Here is a 7,515-nt window from a genome sequence, read left to right on the forward strand (position 1 = left end):
CTAAAAATAAGCTATTTATAGTAACGTAAAAGGGAAGTAATTAAAAAAAAAATATTATAAATGAACAAAAGAAGGATCTGCCAAATAAATCTGTTGACATAAATGAAATTTCAGATCAGGATCTTCATTAGTTAAGGAGATATACCCATTTTAATTTGAAATAAAGGGAGGTAATTTGACATAAAATCAGTCCATAGTTATCTACCCTGATTGGCTCAGTCCAACTAATGACTATAATGAAATTTCAAATAATTCCTATAAGTACTTACTGATATAAATCCATTTTGATTACAATCAGGGGAGGTAATCAAATATAAAATAGCTCTGAACCTATGCTTGGATCTGATTTGTCATGGAATCCAAGAATTATTGCTGTTGAAGTTATTTTGGAAGTTTGTATCAAATAAAACCATAAATGAAGTCTCTATATGGCTGCAAAAGCCAAAATAGCCAATTTTAGACCTTTAAGGGGCCTAACTCTGGAACCCATGATGAAATCTGGCCAGTTTAAGAAAGGAACCAAGATCTTGTGGTGATACAAGTTTAGTGCAAGTTTGGTTAAAATCGAATCATAAATGAAGCTGCTATTGTGCAGACAAGGTCAAAATAGCTAATTTTGGCCCTTTCAGGGGCCATAACTCTGGGATCCATTATGGGATCTGGCCGGTTCAACTAAGGAATCAAGATCTTATGGTGACACAAGTTGTGTGCAAGTTTGATTAAATTCAAATCATAAATGAAGCTGCTATTGTGCAGACAAGGTCAAAATAGCTAATTCTGGCCCTTTCAGGGGCCATAACTCTGGAACCCGTAAAGGAATCTCGCCACTTAAAGAAGGGAACCAAGATCTTATGGTGATACAAGTTGTGTGCCAGTTTGGTAAAAATCAAATCATAAATAAAGCTGCTATTGTGCAGACAAGGTCAAAATAGCTAATTTTGGACATAAACTTCCTCATTTTCAGTCTTTTGTGTCAGAAGGTTCAATGGTTCTGACTATGATTGTGATCTTTGCTCCAATGATGGTCAACATGAAGTTGCCAATGGTTATTGTGTTGACTGCAAGGAATATCTTTGCAAAAATTGTTTCAAATTTCATCAACAAACCCAGGCTTTACAGCACCATCAACTGCCTGACAAAGATAAAATGAAAACGAGGGAATACAAAACTTCAACAACATCTAAAGCATGTTCTGACAAATGTATCAGTCACAACAATGAAGAATTCATATTCTATTGTCAGGAACACAAGACACTTGGCTGTAATGACTGCATTACCAAGGATCATGAGACATGTAAGATTGACTATATATCTGAGAAATGTACAGATATTGGGGGCAGTATGGAATACAAGGGAACAATGTGGCTGCTGAATCAAAAGCTGATTACACAATCTATCTGTTTGTATGTAATTGAGCTAGGTGTATTGTTTTTGTGCTCATAAATCAAGGTGTGGTCACTAATTTATAAGTGGGCACCATTAAAAGGACCTATGGACACCCTAGAAAGGACCTTTACATCAAAAGGAAGGTGTCGTTACCATCTAAAACACATGGGAGGTGTGAGGAAAGAAACTGTGTATGGTTGCACAGTGTGCAAGGTGCATTTGTGCCGTGATAGCTGTCATGCCAGGTTTCACAACTTGTGATATGGATTATAATGTGTGATATGGATTATAACATGTGATTTTATTTTGTATAGCAATTCTAAATTCAAGAACCAACAGCATTTGTGGACACGTTTTAGTGTCAATTGAACATCAAAAAATCAGATCAAAGTAGTTTTTAATTTAGATATAATATAATTTATGATGTTTTAATCATACTTATGTACATATATATATATATATATATATATATATATATATATATATATATATATATATATATATATATATATATATATATATGTTGTGCTTTTTATTATAAATTAATATTTCATCAAAAATAATGAAGTAAAAATCTCAGTTTAGTGTAAAAATTTTAATTCTTCAACTTTAGCACATTACTTTGAAAGAACTAAACCAGATAGAAAGAAGTGAAAAAAATATTTAAAAGCCAGATTTATTAAAAACATTTTTTATATTCACATGACACCTTTCCAACGCATAGAAAATGTTATAATAGTAAGATTTTAACATAGGTGTCAGATTTATTAGATTGCTGTAATATTGCTTCACTTTCAAGAAATTTTATCAGCGCACTAGCATTTTCTAAATAGCTGTTGAAAGTTCATTTGTCACTAAATATTTTTGTAAATTACACATATTGTTGGAATATGATTTATATTCATATGTATATAATTATTTAACTTATTAATTAATATTTTATGCAAAAGAAATAAATTAAAAGCAATTTTTCTTTGTAAATTTTGTATTTGTTTCATTTTCCCCTAACATTTTGAAAAAAAACTGTACCAGACAGAAACAAGAGGGCCATGATGGCCCTATATCACTCACCTGTTATCATTGCACTTAAGGACAAGTCTTCAAGGTCAAAAGATCATAATCAAGATCAATGAAAAGAATTATGAGAAAATATAGTTGAAATTTTCTTAAAGTAACTTTAAATAAAATCATTCTCAAATCAGGCCAGAAGTTTCAACAAGAAGATTTAATTTTAATGTTTTCTATATTATGGCCATATAGGGATAATGAGTGTCTCCTGCGGGCCACCATGTTTTTTCGAAGAATCAAAATTATCTCAAGGAATTTGGCAGAAGGTCATCCAAGGCACATTTGTGTAAAATCATTTTGAAAACTGACCAGTAGCTTTTGAGAAGATTTTCAAAGTTTTCTATATAGCCACATAGGGAAAACAAGCCCCACCCCCCTATCAGGGTCCATAACTACAGAACCCATGATGGGATCTGGCCTGTTCAAGAAAGGAACCAATATCTTGTGGTGATACAAGTTGTGTGCAAGTTTGGGTAAAATCAAATCATAAATGAAGCTGCTATTGTGCAGCAAGGTCAAAATAGCTAATTCTGGCCCTTTCAGGGCCCATAACTCTGGAACCCATTAAGGGATCTGGCCGGTTCAAGAAAGAAACCAACATCTTATGGTGACACAAGTTTTGTACAAGTTTGATCAAATTCAAATCATAATTGAAGCTGCTATTGTGAAGACAAGGTGAAAATAGCTAATTCTGGCCCTTTCAGGGGCCATCACTCTGGAACCCATAAGCTAATTCTGGCCCTTTTCAGGGGCCATAACTCTGGAACCCATAATGGAATCTGGCCGGTTCAAGAAAGGAACCAAGATCTTATGGTGATACAAGTTGTGTGCCAGTTTGGTAAAAATCAAATCATAAATAAAGCTGCTATTGTGCAGACAAGGTCAAAATAGCTAATTTTGGCCCTTTCAGGGGCCATAACTCTGGAACCCATAATGGGATCTGGCCGGTTCAAGAAAGGAACCGAGATCATATGGTGATACAAGTTGTGGGCAAGTTTGGTTAAAATAAAATCACAAATGAAACCACTATCGTGCAGACAAGAAATTGTTGATGCACGCACGCACGCACGCACGGACGGACGCACAGACGACGGACGAAGGGTGATCACAAAAGCTCACCTTGTCACTATGTGACAGGCGAGCTAAAAATAGAAAAACATCATTAAAAAGCCAGTTTTATTAGCAACATTTCATACGTCATTGACAGGAAAACTGTCCAATGAATAGAAAATATTGTAATAATTTTAAAATCGCAAAATTTTGTTGTAGTACAGCAAATAGAAATGGTAGAAACTGGTATTTTAGAGATAAAAGTGTATTTCACAAACTTAATAGTGCTGACTATTGTGACTTTAGCTTTCCAGTAATTAAAAAAAGACTTATCCAAAATCTTACAACTTCTGCCATGGACTGTTACATAGATGACTGGGTAATGTCTGTACACAGTATTTTAGGGAAAGATGGAAAAAGTAAAAATAAGTTGCGTGTATATCAAAATTTTAAATTTGATTTTGATAGTGAAAGATATGTTAACATGGTTTTACCATATTGTCAAAGGGCAGCTTTAGCTAAATTTAGAATGGGTGTCGCACCAATTCGCACTGAAACCGGGAGATATGAGAGACTTGATATCAGTGATAGGGTTTGCCCAATATGTAAGATAGAAGTAGAAGATGAGAAACATGTTCTCTTACATTGTTATTTGTATAATGATGTACGCCAGGTGTTGTTTGACAAAGCTACTAGTATATGTCCAAGTTTCAACAGGTTTTCTGATACTGAAAAAATATGCTTCCTTCTGTCAAATGAAAATATGGTTAAATACACTGCCAAATCCTGTTCAGAAATTTTAAAACTTAGGAAAAATTGTTTATACCACTAATATAGTTTGTTTTTATATTTTATTGTAAATAGAGATGATGTTAAATTCCTTTAAAAGAAAAAAAGGAAGAGAAAAATACAAGTATGCGTATAATATAGAAAGTATGATCTACTGCTCTAAAAATGTTTAATACACTGATGGAAAATTTACTAAACTGTTTCAATTGTATTTGTTTTTCATAGACTTTGTTCAAAGAAGTGCTATTTAAGTGACGTTTGGAAAAAAAAGGGGGTTCTATTCGCAAATGTCAATATGTTGTATCTTACTTCCTGATAATCAATGGAAAATTAGTCTTACCGATGTTTTTATTCTGTGATCAAATTTTAAGGTCTTTAAGCTATTGTTAGCTTTTACTTGGAACTTAAAATAGTTATTTACTATGAGGGTTAACCAGAAAAAAAAAATACACATAACTCTGATTTGAATTTTGACAGAGTTATGCCCCTTTTAAACTGGGATTAATTTGATTTAAAAGCCCCCTTTTAAACTGGGATTAATTTGATTTAAATGTTTTGTTGTTTTTTTATATCATCAAATATCTCTGTTGCTATCAAGGATATTGACTTGAAGCTTGGAATAGTTATAATTGTCAAAATTAACTCCAGAATATCTCCTGTTATGTATCCACATAACTCTGATTCAAATTTTGATAGAGCTATCCCCCTTTTTTACTTAAAATTTTTGGTTAAAGTTTTGATTAAGTCTCTGCTACTATCAAAGCGTTTGACTTGAAACTATAAATGGTCATATACTATAAAAATCTTCACCAGGAGGAATAATCTCCATAACTCTGATTTAAAATTTGACAGAGTTATGCCACTTTTTATGTTAGAATGTCTTGACCACAGTGTATCATAAAATTTTCACTTGCAATTCATAGTCAAGCAGTAAGAAAGTTCGATAACGCTGTCTTACGGACAGTTTTTGTGTTAAATTTTAATAGAATTTTAGATTCTTAATAAAATTATGTTCTTAAATATGTATAGATGCTTTTAATTTGTATACAGTCTCTTATAAATCAAATTTGATTGATAAAAAAAAAAAAAAAAAAAAAAAAAAAAAAAAAAAAAATAGGATTTCTGACAGAGGTGTCAAATTTATCAAATTCCACTAATTACCCCTACACACACAGTGCAGATAAAACTGATAAGACTGTATTGATTATTGATTATTTATTACCTGTCATAAGCATGCATAATAGATAGCTGATAAGGCTGTTTGTCTATGCAGTAATGGGTTGAATTTAATTTGCTTTCAGATGAAACAATGGCTGTGCCAGATGTAGGAACTAAAACCATTGCCAATAAAGATACAGATGCTACCCAAGTGTGGCCAGAGTCAGCTGTACCAGACATTTGTCCACAAAAACTTTTTGAAGAAGTTTTACCAGTAAGTACATGTGCAAGGATTTGGTGTAATTCTTTACTCACACCATTTTCAGAGACTTGGGTTCATGCATGACCACTCATACCTGTAAACATTAAGCTGTGAGAAAAGTATGCACAGACCCTTTCATGATAATACTTTCTTAATTACCAAATACTAAAACCTTGCCCTTTTTTCACTGGGCTGTTTTCGAAGAAAAGTCAAGATACTGTCATTGCCCCTCGTCGGCGTCTGCGTCGTCGTGCAAAAACTTTGACATTTTCAAATATCTCTGCCATTACTTGATATCTTTCTTTCAAACTCCCACCACTTCTTTATCATGACAACCCACATTACTATGACAAGTTATGTAACTCTATCTTCTTTATTTACAGAATAATGCCCCTTTTCAACTTAAAAAATTCCTTAAAACAACTTCAAGCACCTACAGCCAAGCGTTGGCACCCACAGGTGGTGCTCTTGTTTTAAACTATAAAATACTACTACAGCCAAACTTAATCAAAATAAAATCATCTAGTTTATCCCTGAAAATCACACCTTCTAGACCTTTCCCTTGAATGGAAACCATCCTCTTCTTTTCCATCAACAGGAAGTTGAACTTTAAGTCTATTTTCAACAGTTTCAAGTCTTTGAGACTTGTATAAATATTTGAATTTCACTTGTACTTCTTCACCAAAAGTACTGCATTCACCAAAAGTACTGCAGAATACTTAGAACATATCCTCCTTTTCCAGAATTTCAACTGAAAGATGTTCAAACATACTTTCAGTTTCATCTTCGTCATGTTCAATAACATAGTAATGAGAAAGACACTAGGTCTGGGACATTCATTTTCAACATTGAAACATTTTGGCTCCATCAATATTTATCTGTAAAAGGGTAATTATAATTAATTAAATTTTGGTTGTGATTGTTCCCATCCCTGCAAGCAATTGATCATTTTGTTATGTGTTCATAAATTTTCTCCTTTTTCTCGACTATTCATAGAATAGCAGAGCTATTGGACACGTTAGCATCTCGATTTGGTTAATGTTTTGTATGTAAGCTGGTATCTTAGAAACCTTTTGTGGGAATAGATTGAAACTTCACACAACTATTTACTGTGATAAACTGACTTTTGCTGCACAGGTTCTATAACTCTATTTTGCTTTTTTACAAGATTATGCCCCTTTTTTCGACTTAAAAATTACATTTTCATGTCATTTTATGTTACAGGAATTACTGAACTGGATGGTTTACCAGGCATGAAGGGTAACCCAGAACTGAATGGAGCTCCAGGGTTGGATAAAGTCCTAGGAGAGAAGGGAGAATCTGGAGAACCGAGATTGGCAGGACTTGATAAGGAGATTCTGAAAAATTGCATAAGTATATGTTAGATGATTATGGTTATATGAATGCATGGTTCGTTGGTGATTTGTTTTAGGTACCAAGAAGTGTCAAAATTTCAAAGATAATGTAAGAATTTTATATTTCGAAAAAGTAAGGGGAAGAGATTCTACATGCCTTATTTTATATTTGATGGACTGGTCTTTAACCCATAGCATGCTGGAACCAAATCGTAAAGACTTTGCATCCACTATAGAGCTAGACAAGTCTGCACATCTGTGCATTCTTACCATGCTCTATACTGCTGGCTGCTCAGTTGATCATTTCCATCTTTAAATCCCTTAAATCTATAATAGATTGTTCCAAAACTTTATTTGGAAGAGTCCATTATTTAAAGTCAGCTTGGCAAAGCGGAAATTGAAGCGTGTGCTCAAGTTCACAGATGGTGAAGACTCTGACTATGTAAT

Source organism: Mercenaria mercenaria, chromosome 16 (assembly GCF_021730395.1).
Source record: "Mercenaria mercenaria strain notata chromosome 16, MADL_Memer_1, whole genome shotgun sequence".
NCBI lineage: Eukaryota > Metazoa > Mollusca > Bivalvia > Venerida > Veneridae > Mercenaria > Mercenaria mercenaria.